This window comes from Schistocerca cancellata, chromosome 2 (genome assembly GCF_023864275.1).
Source record: "Schistocerca cancellata isolate TAMUIC-IGC-003103 chromosome 2, iqSchCanc2.1, whole genome shotgun sequence".
In the NCBI taxonomy this organism is placed as follows: Eukaryota; Metazoa; Arthropoda; class Insecta; order Orthoptera; family Acrididae; genus Schistocerca; species Schistocerca cancellata.
The window spans coordinates 913,403,585-913,420,085 of NC_064627.1; the positions used below are offsets into that span (position 1 = coordinate 913,403,585).

At 43.7% G+C, this 16,501-nt stretch overlaps 1 non-coding gene across 1 annotated transcript; it reads left to right on the plus strand.

Annotated features, from left to right (window-relative positions):
* Positions 1 to 2,820: 2,820 nt before the first annotated feature.
* Trnat-ugu (transfer RNA threonine (anticodon UGU)) lies at positions 2,821 to 2,894 on the plus strand. Its single transcript has one exon. It is a non-coding gene; the product is annotated as a tRNA-Thr (tRNA).
* The last annotated feature ends 13,607 nt before the right edge of the window (positions 2,895 to 16,501 follow it).

Consider the following 16,501-nt stretch of genomic DNA (forward strand, 5'->3'; position numbering starts at 1 on the left):
CATAGGACGTGGAGGACGCATAAATTGGCCAGCCCGTTCTCCTGATCTTACACTTCTGGACTTCTTTCTGTGGGGTACGTTAAAGGAGAATGTGTACCGTGATGTGCCTACAACCCCAGAGGATATGAAACAACGTATTGTGGCAGCCTGCGGCGACATTACACCAGATGTACTGCGGCGTGTACGACATTCATTACGCCAGAGATTGCAATTGTGTGCAGCAAATGATGGCCACCACATTGAACATCTATTGGCCTGACATGTCGGTACACACTCTATTCCACTCCGTAATTTAAAACGGAAACCACGTGTATACGTGTACCCCACCCCACATGGTAATGTACATGTGCGTCAGTAAAAAAGACCAATAAAAAGGTGTTAGCATGTGGACGTAATGTGCTGTTCCAGTCTCTTCTGTACCTAAGGTCCATAACCGTTCCCTTTGGATCCCTGCGTAATTCGGTGCTCTCCGATACACACGATCGAACAGCGGAGGAGTGGTACTCAAGCGTCAACTTTAGGTTACAATATCTCCGGATGTAATTAACATTTTACAATGCAACAAACGGCACTGATTACGTATTTGTTTATATGTTCAGATGTGCTAACAAAACTAACGGGGTTCCATTTTAAAAAAAAACGTAGGTTTGTGTTAAAAAACATACTTCCGTGCATTTTTGTATGGTTTGTATTAACCAATTACACTAGCCCCTCTCCTCACGTTCGGTCTGTGGAATCGATTCGTCAGTATTTGATGTGGTTTAAGAAATATATCCAGCGGTAATGTTAGGTGACTCACCCTGTATATACACTCCTGGAAATGGAAAAAAGAACACATTGACACCGGTGTGTCAGACCCACCATACTTGCTCCGGACACTGCGAGAGGGCTGTACAAGCAATGATCACACGCACGGCACAGCGGACACACCAGGAACCGCGGTGTTGGCCGTCGAATGGCGCTAGCTGCGCAGCATTTGTGCACCGCCGCCGTCATTGTCAGCCAGTTTGCCGTGGCATACGGAGCTCCATCGCAGTCTTTAACACTGGTAGCATGCCGCGACAGCGTGGACGTGAACCGTATGTGCAGTTGACGGACTTTGAGCGAGGGCGTATAGTGGGCATGCGGGAGGCCGGGTGGACGTACCGCCGAATTGCTCAACACGTGGGGCGTGAGGTCTCCACAGTACATCGATGTTGTCGCCAGTTGTCGGCGGAAGGTGCACGTGCCCGTCGACCTGGGACCGGACCGCAGCGACGCACGGATGCACGCCAAGACCGTAGGATCCTACGCAGTGCCGTAGGGGACCGCACCGCCACTTCCCAGCAAATGAGGGACACTGTTGCTCCTGGGGTATCGGCGAGGACCATTCGCAACCGTCTCCATGAAGCTGGGCTACGGTCCCGCACACCGTCAGGCCGTCTTCCGCTCACGCCCCAACATCGTGCAGCCCGCCTCCAGTGGTGTCGCGACAGGCGTGAATGGAGGGACGAATGGAGACGTGTCGTCTTCAGCGATGAGAGTCGCTTCTGCCTTGGTGCCAATGATGGTCGTATGCGTGTTTGGCGCCGTGCAGGTGAGCGCCACAATCAGGACTGCATACGACCGAGGCACACAGGGCCAACACCCGGCATCATGGTGTGGGGAGCGATCTCCTACACTGGCCGTACACCACTGGTGATCGTCGAGGGGACACTGAATAGTGCACGGTACATCCAAACCGTCATCGAACCCATCGTTCTACCATTCCTAGACCGGCAAGGGAACTTGCTGTTCCAACAGGACAATGCACGTCCGCATGTATCCCGTGCCACCCAACGTGCTCTAGAAGGTGTAAGTCAACTACCCTGGCCAGCAAGATCTCCGGATCTGTCCCCCATTTAGCATGTTTGGGACTGGATGAAGCGTCGTCTCACGCGGTCTGCACGTCCAGCACGAACGCTGGTCCAACTGAGGCGCCAGGTGGAAATGGCATGGCAAGCCGTTCCACAGGACTACATCCAGCATCTCTACGATCGTCTCCATGGGAGAATAGCAGCCTGCATTGCTGCGAAAGGTGGATATACACTGTACTAGTGCCGACATTGTGCATGCTCTGTTGCCTGTGTCTATGTGCCTGTGGTTCTGTCAGTGTGATCATGTGATGTATCTGATCCCAGGAATGTGTCAATAAAGTTTCCCCTTCCTGGGACAATGAATTCACGGTGTTCTTATTTCAATTTCCAGGAGTGTATGAAGACAGTAACTGTTCTTGAAAGAACAGATGCTATTGATGACCGTCCAGCTTTCTCTAGAATAAATAATAATTAATTGAAACCCTCAGCTGCCGACAAGTGTTGTTGATATACCTCGATGGAGACAGCTGAAAATGTGTGGCCCGACCGGGACTCGAACCCGGGATCTCCTGCTTACATGGCAGACGCTCTATCTATCTGAGCCACCGAGGACACAGATGAAGAGCGTGACTGCAGGGACTTATCCCTTGCACGCCCCCCTTGAGACCCACATTCCCAACTGTCCACAATTCTACATATGTAATGTACCTAATAGATTTTTGCCCATCCACTCATTACTCTTTCGAGAACAGTTACTGTCTTCATATATATAGTTAAAGGTTACCCAGTCACTGACCTTCGTCTGTGCGAATGCGCACAGGTTGCCCGAACTTTTACGGAATCGCCAAAGTGTGCGCGAGTAATGAGTGGATAGGCAAAAATTTGTTAGGTACATTACATATGTAGAATTGTGGACAGTTGGGAATGTGCGTCTCAAGGGGAGCGTGCAGGGGATAAGTCCCTGCAGTCGCGCTCTTCATCTGTGTCCTCGGTGGCTCAGATGGATAGAGCGTCTGCCATGTAAGCAGGAGATCCCGGGTTCGAGTCCCGGTCGGGGCACACATTTTCAGCTGTCCCCATCGAGATAAATCAACAACACCTGTCGGCAGCTGAGGGTTTAAATTAACTATCACTTACATGTGCAACTGTTGAGCAACTGAGGTCCCAGATGAACCAAGGGACTACCAACAGTGTGTCCTCAACGACTGTTCAACAGAAGTTTCTGCATATCGGCCTCTGCAGCAGGCACCTGGTTCGTGCACCCAGGCTGACTGCAGTTCATCTGCGAAGAAGTTTTGGCACACCAATACCGAAACTGGACGCCCAGTGAGTGGCGACAGGTGGCCATTTTCATATGAATCTCGTTTTGCGCTCCATCGCCTGGAAATGTCTGAAAGCAAACACCCTGCTTCAGTCATCGGAAGCCTACAGGCCGTCGTCTGGGGAATATTTTAGTGGCATTCCCTGGGAGATCTCGTCATTCTGGATGGCACAGTGGTTCAACACTAGTGTGCATCTATCCATGTGGATCATGTCCATTCCTACATGCACAGTGGTTTTCCTAGGCACGATGGCATTTACCGGCAGGACAGTGCAATGTGTCACACAACTCACAGTGTATGTGCACCAAGATGGTTTACTGTGAGAGGTGGCATGAGCCCCCTCCCATATTTCTATCTTACGATTCTCCTCTCTAATTGCATGCGGTGGAATGTTGCTATTCCTCCACACACGGACTTCCCACGCAGCGTCTCTCGTCACCCGGGTGGTCCAGTGACAGGCGGGCTCTGTTTGACTTTGAAAGGGTAAACCGACAGGTGTGAGGGAGTCGAGTGAATGCTTTCCAGACGCCGACATTGTCAAGAGGCACGCCCGCAGAGCCTGAAGTAGCGGCTGGGCTAGAGGTTCCGTTACTTCGCAGAAACTTAGCGAAAACACTTTCTGGCGGGCTACCAGCGAGGCGTGGGAATGACTTGTGTACCCAGGCAGCTGTGGCGGAAAAATTCCCGCGCTTTCTGCAAAATAGTAACTGTGATTGGCTTGCTCAGGGCATAGCTCCGTGACGTAGCAAGATCGGCGCAGAAATTGGCGCCAAGAATCTCCATTGGTGGAATGGTAGCGTTCCGGCAATGGAGTGGAATTTTCCGCCGGTTTTCGAGTTGATGATTGGAACGTTTAACCACGGCCACTGTCGTGGGGGCGGGAATGTTCTGTGTTCGGTTTTGTACGGGTGCTCTTGTGGGTAGTCGGCTCTGGCCTTTCGGTCGAGGACGTCGAAGCAACCAGCCAACAGCTCCGGTACGCCAGATCGTGTCCTGGCAGTCAAGAAGACAGTTTGGTAATGTATGTCCGCAGCACCGGCAGGTAGGGATTTTCCTAGGTGATAATCAGAGCTCAGCAGAGCGTGCCTGTTCGTCTTTTTTCTAACTTCGTTCTGTCTTGGGTAGCAGCAATTAATGGTGGGTTGGCTATGTGTTTTCTCTAAGATTTGAGTTGCAAGGAATTGGCTGCACATACCACTTCGTCATAAGCCTCACAATCTAGTTTAGGGACAACTTCACATTCACAGCGTTTGTTTGAGTATCCAATTTGAGCCAATTTGATGTATTATAAATATTTCATGTGTTTTTGTTTATTATTTTGTGTTTAGTCTTAATAAATCATATTATTATTTTGGACAGAACTTTCATTCTGTTAATCGGTAGAGCAACCCTATCATTCCTCACTATGTTAATGAGACCTTCGTTTATTTAACTTATTTATCAAATTAAATTATTGCAGGTGCCAAACTCTCTTCTACTCCACTGGCAGGGTTGATTAGAGTCAGTTCGCGTATTTTTTTAATCCTTGTGCAACAGCAAAAGTCGGAGTTAGAATAGGGGGGGCCTTAGCGCATCATGTACATATGTAGCTTCTAGAAGAATTTAGTGTTAAATACACTGCTTGCCCCGGCACCTCACAACTGTACTCCGCTAGCCACCAGACTAACCAGGTTGAAACCCTATCGAGGATCAGTAGTACTATCGCGATCGGGCTGTTGGGGCTGTAAATCGTCACCCGATAAACGTAGCGCAAGTGGCCACAGCATGGCTCCACATCCCTGTCGGTGGTACCTTCCACAACCTGACTGACTCTCTTCCTGCACGTCTCGCTACGTCAGCGCTGCGAAACGTCGTTATTCAGGCTTTTGACAGGTGGTCAGTGGACAGTGTATTTAAATGTGTTACCGAAGACGAGACACGATCACAAATGTGTACTAAATGTTTTGAATGTCATTTTCCTCCTACTCGTTGCGTTGTAATACAACAGTGTTAATCAATTCTATGTTCCTAGCTACGAATAAGTACCACGTTTGAAGAAGAGTGTTTTCATGAAGGGCGTTCACGAATCCATGTTACTTCCGTTTGAGATGTATACGATAGCGGGTGACCGGTGCGGCACACGCCCTTAGGATGCCAGTATTGGAACACAGAAAATAGAACATTCCCTCTCTCACATCTTCTAACCTCGCAGTGGTCGTGTTACTTACCCCTCTGCCCCTGAGGTACAGGCAAGTGCCACCACGGCCGAGTTCACCATCGTCAATCAAAATAAGACATCTTAAAATATTACTCTAAGTATTTTTGCCGGCCGAAGTGGCCGCGAGGTTGTAGGCGTTTCAGTCAGGAACCGCGCTGCTGCTAAGGTCGCAGGTTCAAATGGCTCTGAGCACTATGGGACTTAACATCTGAGGTCATCAGTCCCCTAGAACTTACAACTACTTAAACCTAACTAACCTATGGACATCACATACATCCATGCCCGACGCAGTATTCGAACCTGCGAACGTAGCGGTAGCGCGGTTCCAGACTGAATCGCCTAGAACCGCTCAGCCACAGCGGCCGGCTACGGTCGCAGGTTCGAATCCTGCCTCGGACGTGGATGCGTGTGATGTCCTTAGGTTAGTTAGGTTTAAGTAGTTGTAAGTTCTAGGGGACTGATGACCTCATATGTTAAGTTCCATAGTGCTCAGAGCCATTTGAACCATTTTGTAAGTGTTTTTGACTGTTACTGAGCAGGAAAGCTACATTCTTAAGAAGCTCTTAAGGTTAGTTGTTGTTTTAGAATTCGACTGTTATCTGCTAGATACATACTGTTGTGAAATACGACTGAGAACTACGGGTTGCAAGAGTTCTTGATTCGGGCCGCAGTTTGACGATCACTGCCTTAGAAGTAAAACCACACATGACGAGCAAACTAAGGACGACACAAAAAGCAGATTAGCACAGAAAGAGGGGGCATTCATGGCTCTCCTAATATCAAATATCGGCCTTAATGTGAAAAAGATTCCTGAGAATGTACATTTGGAGCACAGCACTGTTGGAAAACCCGAACAGAATACAATCGTGAAGTGATACCCTAGAAGGATGTTGAAAATTAAATGGACTGATATTATAGGGAAGAAAGGAACGTATGAAAACACCGACAAGAAAAAGAGGAAAGGATGACAGAACGTGTGTAAACACAACAGACGACAACCTTCTTGGCAAGGTTGGAATACATCCAACAGATTGAGACTTTCATTCTGCAGCGGAGTGTGCGCTGATATGAATCATTCCCTGGCAGGTTAAAACTGTGTGTCGGACCGAGACTCGAACTCGGGACCTTTGCCTCTCGCGGCCAAGTTTCGGAGGAGAGCCTTTGTGAAGTATAGAAGGTAGGAGACGTTGTGAAGTATAGAAGGTAGGACACGAGGTACTCGTGGAATTAAAACTGTGAGGAGGGGTCGTGAGTCGTGCTTTGGTAGCTCAGTCGGTAGAGCACTTGTCCACGAAAGGCAAAGGTCCCGAGTTCGAGTCTCTGTCCGGCACACAGTTTTAACCTGCCAGGAAAAATTTTACATCCAAACGTTAATTGAAAATGTACGGGAGAAGTGCAACACTAGCTCTAAATGTAGAAAAATATAAGTTAATGCAAATGAGTAGGAAAAACAATCCAGTAATGCTCGAATACAGCATTAGTAGTGCGCTGCTTGATACAGTCACGTCGATTAAATATCTAAGCGTAATGGTGGAAAGAGATGTGAAATGGGACGGCTATGTAAGGACTGTAGTAGGGAAGGCGAATGGTGGACTTCGGTTCATTAGAAGATGTTTAGGAAAGTGTTATTGATCAGTAAACGAGACCGTGTAGTGTGACCCGCTCTGAGTACTGCTCAAGTGTTTGGGATCGGCACCAGGTCGGATTGAAGGAAGATATCGAAGCAATTCAGAGGGTGCTGCTAGATTTATTACAGGTAGGTTCGATCAACAGGCAGGTATTACGGAGATGCCTCAGGAACTCAAATGGGAATCCCTGGAGGGAAGACGACGTTCTTTTCGAGGAACGCTATTGAGAAAATTCAGAAAACCAGCATTTGAAACCGGTTCCAGAAAGAGTCTACCCGCCAGCGTACATTTCGCGTAACGACCACGGAGGAAAAAGAAATTAGGCCTCGCACGGAGGCATATAAACAGTTGTTTTTCCCTCGCTCTCTTTGCGAGTGGAATGGGAAAGAAAATGACTAATAATGGTACAAGGTTCCTTCCGACACACATCATACGGTGATTTACCGAGTATGTATGATGATGTAGATATAGATGGTCTGAGCTCAAGAGGTTGGCTCAAGAGAAGGATCCGTAGCGGAACACGTCAGGTAAAAATAAGCAAAATATAATAAAATAAAAAATAAAAATTGTAGGACGCGATGTGAAGACGTAGTCTATACTTTCACGCCAGCCTCCGACCAGTAGTCGTCTTGAAGTAACAGAGTCTGCGTTTCAGGTACGCAAGAAATTCCTAAATATGGTAATCAGAGGGTGTTTTCTTGCATGCCACTACGAATACAAGAGTGATTTCGCATCCGTTCGACGACACTTTGCATTGATGATCGGCATTGGCTCCGAATAGAAGTTTAATCAGTCAATAACTGTTATGTGATGAACAACTCCACAAAGTTTGTTGAATATTGGACTGGGGTTGATGGTGTATCATTTTGCGTTTCCCTCAATATATGACAATGCTGTTCCCAGCACTGTACTGTTTATTTCTTGTCGTCGCCCAGGTAGCCCATTCTGCCTTCAGTAAGCTCGGGTAGTAGGCCACTGTGTCCGACAACCAGTCAGCCAAGTTCGCCATTTGGTTCGTTACTCAGTGATGACGATGCCTTCCCATTTACTTTCATAAACAGTGTTATTTCTACAGTTGTATCTGTACTCCGCAAGCTACCTTGCGGCGTGTGTCGATGGGTACATCCTGGCCTTTAATTATTTTCTCCTTTACCTAATCTTTTTACCAACACTCTTGAGTTATTTGAGGGTTTTGACTGTTTGCAATGATTGATTACCTATCTTGAAATCACGAAATATACACTACTGGCCATTAAAATAGCTACACCAAGAAGAAATGCAGATGATAAACGGGTATTCATTGGACAAATATATTATACCAGAACTGACATGTGATTACATTTTCACGCAATTTGGGGGCATAGATCCTGAGAAATCAGTACCCAGAACAACCACCTCTGGCCGTAATTACGCCTGGACATTGAGTCAAACAGAGCTTAGATGGCGTGTACAGGTACAGCTGCCCATGCAGCTTCAACACGATACCACACTTCATCAAGAGTAGTGACTGGCGTATTGTGACGAGCCAGTTGCTAGGCCACCATTGACCAGAAGTTTTCAGTTGGTGAGAGATCTGGGGAATGTGCTGGCCAGGGCAGCAGTCGAACATTTTCTGTATCCAGAAAGGCCCGTGCAGGACCTGCAACATACGGTCGTGCATTATCCTGCTGAAATGTAGGGTTTCGCAGGGATCGAATGAAAGGTAGAGCCACGGGTCGTAACACATCTTAAATGTAACGTCCACTGTTCAAAGTGCCATCAATGCGAACAAGAGGTGACCGAGATGTGTAACCAATGGCACCCCATACCATCACGCCGGGTGGTACGCCAGTATGGCGATGACGAAAACACGCTTCCAATGTGCGTTCACCGTGATGTCGCCAAACACGGATGCGACCATCATGATGCTGTAAACAGAACATGGATTCATCCGAAAAAATGACGTTTTGCCATTCGTGCAGCCAGGTTCGTCGTTGAGTACACCATCGCAGGCGCTCCTGTCTGTGATGCAACATCAAGGGTAACCGCAGCCATGGTCTCCGAGCTGATAGTCCATGCTGCTGCTAACGTCGTCGAACTGTTCGTGCAGATGGTTGTTGTCTTGCAAACGTCCCCATCTGTTGACTCAGGGATCGAGACGTGGCTGCACGATCCGTTACAGCCATACGGATAAGATGCCTGCCATCTCGACTGCTAGTGATACGAGGCCGTTGGGATCGAGCACGGCCTTCCGTATTACCCTCCTGAACCCATCGATTCCATATTCTGCTAACAGTCATTGGGTCTCGACCAACGCGAGCAGCAATGTCGCGATACGATATACCGCAATCGTGATAGGCTACAATCCGACCTTTATCAAAGTCGGAAACGTCATGGTACGCATTTCTCCTCCGTATACGATGCATCACAACAACGTTTCACCAGGCAACTGCTGTTTGTGTATGAGAAATCGGTTGGAAATGTTCCTCATGTCAGCACGTTTTAGGTGTCGCCCCCGGTGCCAACCTTGAGTGAATGCTGTGAAAAGCTAATCATTTGCATATCACAGCGTCTTCTTCCTGTCGGTTAAATTTCGCGTCTGTAGCACGTCATCTTCGTTGTGTAGCAATTTTAATGGCCAGTAGTGTAGATTTCCCTGCCCGTTGTACCGAATTTTTGATTTCTTTATCCTGACAGTTAACTGACCATACCTGCCACGAACATCAGTGCTCTGCATATGTTCTTGGTACACAGCGACTTCTCTGTATACAACAGTATCAGCCGCGAACAGCCTCCTTGATCTTCCGACGTTACCCACCACTACATCTCTGTAAGTGACGAAGAGTAAGAGGACACAGCACATGACGTAACTCGCGTTACCGCATCTATGCTGGCTCTTGTAGAGGAATAGTAGTTCACCAAAATATATTCCAGAATTCTACGACAGACTGACTTTAGCAATTTAGTTCTACAGCTATTCGTTTCGGTCCGACACCCTCTGGGAAGTTGTAATGATGTATGCCTTTTTCCAACCGTTTGGAACACTTCGTTGCTTCGGCTAAAGCGATAAACTGTTGCTAGAACAGAGAAACTTCTGTCACATCTCCTTTTCATACCATTTATCCCGTCGCACGGGGTCCACTGTCTTCATGATTTGGCAAATTTATTTTGTATTTTAACTTCGTGGCCGGATGCTGTACGTGACTCTGTTATCGTTACTTTATTGACTCACGTGCATTCGTCTCGTGTATTGTACTTTAACTTTCTATGCATCGAATTTCATGAGGCAGAGATTAGGACCATCCCAGCATTTGCCTAAATGGCTGTTGTCAAACGCTTCAAGATCACACTCAGGCTGGTTAATGTACCAGGCCAACGTTAATCCACAACGCCTATTCGATCCTGTCTACTTCACTTCCATTTCTCGCAAATTAGCGCCCTAAACTATGCGAAGTTCTTTCGCATTACGTCACTCCTCTTTTTCCTTGTTGAACGATTTTCGTTGATATTCCGTTCCGCGATCGCTCACGTCAACTTTGGCGTTCGTGATAAACGCACACGTTTGTGAGCCGACCCGCACACGAGGATATTGCTTGTAAGTGTGTACGCACATATATAATTGAAATGTGGAACCGCAGTATGACCACAATATGAACACGTCGTTGTCAATTTGCGTCTACTTAATCAACGTGGAACGATTAGGTTTGCCCCACACGCTGCTTCCACGTCATGCACGAATGTTGCGACGTTTATGTCACTTTTATATCATCATATTACTTTAATATCGAGTTATGTCGGTTGAAATAGCTACGTTTCTCAAGGAGAGATAGACAGATAACACTCTCGAAAATGACACGTGGTCAGTTCTGGGCCCAGCAGGATGGGAATGAGTTTGCCGAGTCGAGACCGAGGCCCTGTGATGAAACGTATATTAAAAAGCCCGGTATGAAATAATAAACACACTGCGGTCATAAGCTGACTTTACCGGAAGCTATAGTCATACTAGCATTTCATCTTTCTAACAATTTTTATAAAATAATCGTTGATAAAAAAATCATTCCAGAATATAGTACGTTGAACAACAGTAATGTTATGAATGTCTATGGTAGCAGCCGAACGCTGACGAACTACAGTTTTCTTTGGCAAAGGGGTTCGTTGTAGTCTTCAGTCTGAGGGCTTCTGCTATAGCCATAGGCCGCAGACGACCGTTCATATTACGTGTTGTTTGAAACTGGTCACTGTACTGAATATGTTATGTGCATTGAGTGTTTTTTCATTACATAAATGTAATGGTCTCGCTTCTTTCAAATCAAAAGACTTGGAGCTTATCTTTTAAGACAGAATTAGTGAACTTCATTACCATCCTAGAATTATCTGTTTTGCCGGTCGAAGTAGCCGAGCGGTTCCTGGCACTTCAGTCTGGAACAGCGCGACAGCTACGCATGTTCGAATCCTGCCTCGGGCATGGATGTGTGTAATAGCTCTGAGCACTATGGGACTTAACAACTGAGGCCATCAGTCCCATGGACTTAGAACTACTTAAACCTAACTAACCTAAGGACATCACAGACATCCATGCCCGAGGCAGGATTCGAACCTGCGACCGTAGCAGCAGCGCGGTTTCGGACTGAAGCGCCTAGAAGCGCTCGGCCACAACGGTCGGCCATGGATGTGTGTGATATCCTTAGGTTAGTTAGGTTTAAGTAGTTCTAAGTCTATGGGACTGATGACCTCAGATGTTAAGTCCCATAGTGCTCAGAGCTATTACACACATCCATGCCCTATAAGACTCTGCGACCAATGGAGAAGGTAAACAATGGCGCATCGGGGCACCTATAAAAGGTTCTTGGTAAGCAGACTTCTTATGATTTACTCATGCAGTTCATCTCACGTTGTCCTCCGCATGCAGCTTCAAAAAAGGGAGAAACGTATTGGTTTATTATGGTTGACACAGCAATGTATTGTGACAGGAAGTTACTTTGCAATCACAATTACTAAGGGACTCGCTACAAATTCTTTCGTACTGGCATTGATTGACAAAGTGGAGGTGGGCAAGTTGTGGTCACGTCGGAGTATATGGCCACTTTGCCTGTCTGGCAACCTCATACAGTCAATACCAAGGTAAGGTTTTTGTTTTATACAGGAAATTATCATTTTGGTAATATTTTGGATGTCAGACAGAAAAGTAAATCTTCAATAGCATCTGAATAATAGCGGGCATCTCTGCCAAAGAGGTTGCGCTGTGAGAGACTGTTAGTAGAACCTTTGCTTGTGACTGGTGTGCAGTCTTGGAGAGAGAGAGAAGAGGAGCGGAGTTGAATCTTGCGATGGAGTAAGATGTGTCACAACCGGTTGATTTTGCGGAATCGGAAGAATTTTAATGTTTCTAACATGTCTAAGCAATCAATTGTGATCGACAGACGTAAGTAGAAGATATGCAACATAAATTCTGAGATTGCAAACACTAACAGGAATCCTGCTTCGTCTAATTTTTCTTACAACCAGTCTCGAAATTTTTTCGAACACGAACACGCCTCACCGCAACATCAGCTGTTAGGTCCAGTCAGGCGTGAGAGTTACTTTTGACAACGCTTTCTCTCATCCCGATTTTAATAGCCCAAAATTTGGTAATTCGGCTTTGACTTCGAACATTTCCACTCATTTCGTAAGTTCAAAGTTTTTCGAAATAGTCCAAATGATTTGTATCCATCAGTTTACTTATTCTTTACCACCTCAATGGTCGGTAACTCAAAAACTGGAGTTAATATGCAGCCGTTTAGACGTCGAACCAGCCATGAGAATGTGGCCAATTCCGCTTCAATGCTACTCGCTGGAAGAATTTCAAAACGCTTTTCTATAAGCATATTGTTCAGACACAACACAACGTGGCATGAAACATAAACCTCTTAGTTTACCACATTTCCATGAGTCACAGTTTGCAACATCACACAATTTTTTGAGTACATGGTACAACAAAACCAACACTTTTTTCTCTTTCTTGTTATGTTTAGCGTTAGACTTTTACCTCTTATTTAGATTACACATTTTTTTCAGCAGAATGTCTTGTGTCATTTTCCATTTCTTTCATTCCATGTTTTAATCTTGATGTATTACCGATAAGTTTATAACACAATATGTAATTTTTTAAAGTATGTTTTCAATGATAAGACCAACTGCGCTTCTTTTATACTATTTCTTGCACCCACATGATACCACTTTACTGTTGCAGATTAACATACATTTTCAATAAGCCATTGAATTTAGTTTTTCCTATGCAGCTCTATAATACAGAACTAACAGATAAGAGCTGTGTACAAGGATTTAAGAAAGTGAATAATTTGCACCACCTTTGTGCACTGTAAAGCAGAAAGGATTAGCCGCAGTCAGGTTTTTGACAATGTTGATGATGAATTACAGTGGATTTTAGCCCATTTTGTGTTGAGGTATAATGAAAGCGATCTAAAAGTGTCTTTATTTTCAGATCGTTAATTGAACTAGGATGATAACGTTATACGATTACACGATTATTTACAGATGGTAACAAGATTTTTTTTCTTTCAGATGTTTCATACATAAGAGATAAGTGAATGATTATAGAGGTTTTGAGATAATGATGATGCTTATAATGGAGATGCTGCGACTATTTCGAGATGATTACTTGCTTTGTGAATATTATAGTATGAGGTTGAAGTCATGATGATTATGAGGATTTTATGTATTATTTTGAAGGAATTTTGAGTGAGTGAAGTACCAGGGATTTTGTAGGGACTTGTGATTCTTTTGCTTATACGATGTACATGGAGCTATTCTGGTTTAGTGGAATAATCTGAGGTAATGAAAGAACAGGGGTAGATTTTTCTGAAAGGATAGGCTATTTGAACACTTTTTATACAATGAGATTTTTCTTTACCTGTGAGTGATGTGCACATTTTCTTGTCTTTAATACACATGACTGGTGATTTGACAGTATGATAAATATTTTGATTCATTTAACCCTTCTTTGCAGCAAATATGATTCCACCACCGCTGTCTTGTTTCAGTAATTCATGGTTGTCTAAATGATTTTTGTTTCTGATTATGTTTATTTACACTATTTTGTCAGTTGGAATCGAATTTTCTCTTTACATTTATATGTGTATATGTCTAACTACTTTGATATGTTTCTTTAATTATTCTTATTTCTAGTTCTGATTCCATGAATTGAGCTGTTGGTTTGAAAAAGTGATGTATTTTTAATGACAAATTTCATTAAGAAATAAATATATTGGGACACTGTAATTAGTATCCCTAGTTCCGTAAACAGGCTTCTGCAGGATGTTCTTGAGTTCACAACACATATAACTCTTACTGCACGTTTTTGCGGCCAGGAAATTTTAGCTTGGCTTGATGTATTGCCCCAAAAAATAATTCCATATGACATTATGGAATGAAAGTAATCACAGTATGCCAGTTTTTTCATTTTTATATCCCCTATGTCTGCCACAATTCGCATTACAAATAGAGATTTGTTAAGACGCTTCAGCAGTTCTGTGGTGTGCTCCTCCCAGTTGAATTTATTATCAAGCTGACTTGTATCCCAAGAATTTAACACTGTCCACTTCTTCTATCTGCTGCCATCGTATGTTAGGCATATACTCGTGGGACACCCCTTACAAGTTCTGAACTGCATGTAGTGTGTTTTTTCAAAGTTTAGTGACAAAGAATTGGCTAGGAACCAGTGATTAATGTCCACAAATAATTTATTAGCTGACCTTTCTAAGACTACACTTGATTTGCTATTTATTGTAATGTTTGTATCATCAGCAAACAAAACGAACTTGGCATCTGCTAATGTTACTGATGAAAGGTCATTGATATACACAAGAAAAAGTAAGGGCCCTAAAATGGAACCTTGTGGGATAGGTTGATAGCTTGATACATGTCTCTTTCCTAATAACACCCTTTGTTTCCTGCCTGAGATATAAGATTTGAACCATTTCCTGTTACACTATAATATTCTAATTTATGTAAAAGGACATTGTGATTTACCCTGTCAAATGACTTTGACAGATCACAAAATATACCAGTTGCCTGCAGTTTTTTGTCTAATGAATTAAGCACATTTTCACTGTAAGTTTAGATAGCCTTCTCAATATCAGAACCCTTTAGAAATCCGAACTGTGACTTTGACAGTATGTTATTTGAGAGAAGATGGTTATAAAGCCGATTGAACATTACTTTTTCTAAAATTTTTGAGAATGCTGGCAAAAGTGAAATTGGATGGAAATTTGATGCTATATCTTTACATCTATTCTTAAACAGTGGCTTAACTTCAGCATATTTCAACCATTCAGGAAATATTCCACTGATAAATGACTGGTTACACAGATAGCTTAATATATTACTTAACTCAGAATCACAGTCTTTAATTAACTTTGTTGATATTTCATGATACCCACTAGATGTTTTCGATTTTAAAGATTTTATGATGGATATTATTACTACTGGGGTAGTGAGGGCCAAATTCATATTATGGAAGTTACTTGAAATGTCTGGTCTGAGGTATTCGACAGCAGCATCTACAGAAGCTGACAACCCCATCTTGTCAGTAACAGTTATAAAATGGTTGTTAAAAAGTTGTACAACACTATATATGTCTGTCACTAATGTATCATTTAAACTTAATGCTATTTGTCCCTCTTCATGTCTGGTTCTACCGGTCTCCTCCTTCACTATATCCCATATAATCTTTATTTTGTTATCTGATATGACTATCTTTTCCTTGTAATATATTTGCTTTGATGTCTGTATTACAGTCTTTAATATTTTGCAGTATTTCTTGTAATGTGCTATAGCATCAACATTGGAACTGTTTCAGATTGACAGATACAGTTTTCTTTTTGTTTTACAAGGTACCCCTATTCCTTGAGTAATCCATGGCTTCTTTGTAGATTTTGCTCTAACCTTGGTAAGTGTTGGGGGAAAACAGTGTTCGAATAAGGTAAGCACTTTATTAGCAAAAGTGTTAAATTTTTCTCTCATACCATGAGCACTGTAAACATCAGTCCAGTGAATGTCTCTGTGGAGTGTCCTAAAATAATCAATATTTGGCTTATTGATTACCCTCTTCAGCTCAGATTTAACACATTTTATATCTTGTTCAGTATTAACATTTAACTGAAGGAACTGCATGTCATGGTCTGAGAGGCCATTGATTATTGGTTTTGTAATATAATTTTGTTCATTGGACTTTTCTATAAAGATATTATCAATGGCTGTTTGTGAGCAATTGGCTACCCTAGTGGGGAACTTAACAGTGGGAATTAAGTTGAAAGATACTAACTCAAATAAGTTCTTAGTGGGAGAGTTTTTAAGGAAATCTACATTGAAATCACCAGCAACCACTATTTCTCTTGGTTTGGTTGTTAAATGGGCCGGTACAACTTCAAGGTGGTTTACGAACAGATTAAAGTTATCTGCAGGTGCTCGATATACACTTAATATTATGAAGAATTTTTTGTGAAATTCTATTTCTGTTGCACATGCTTCCATATGCTGTTC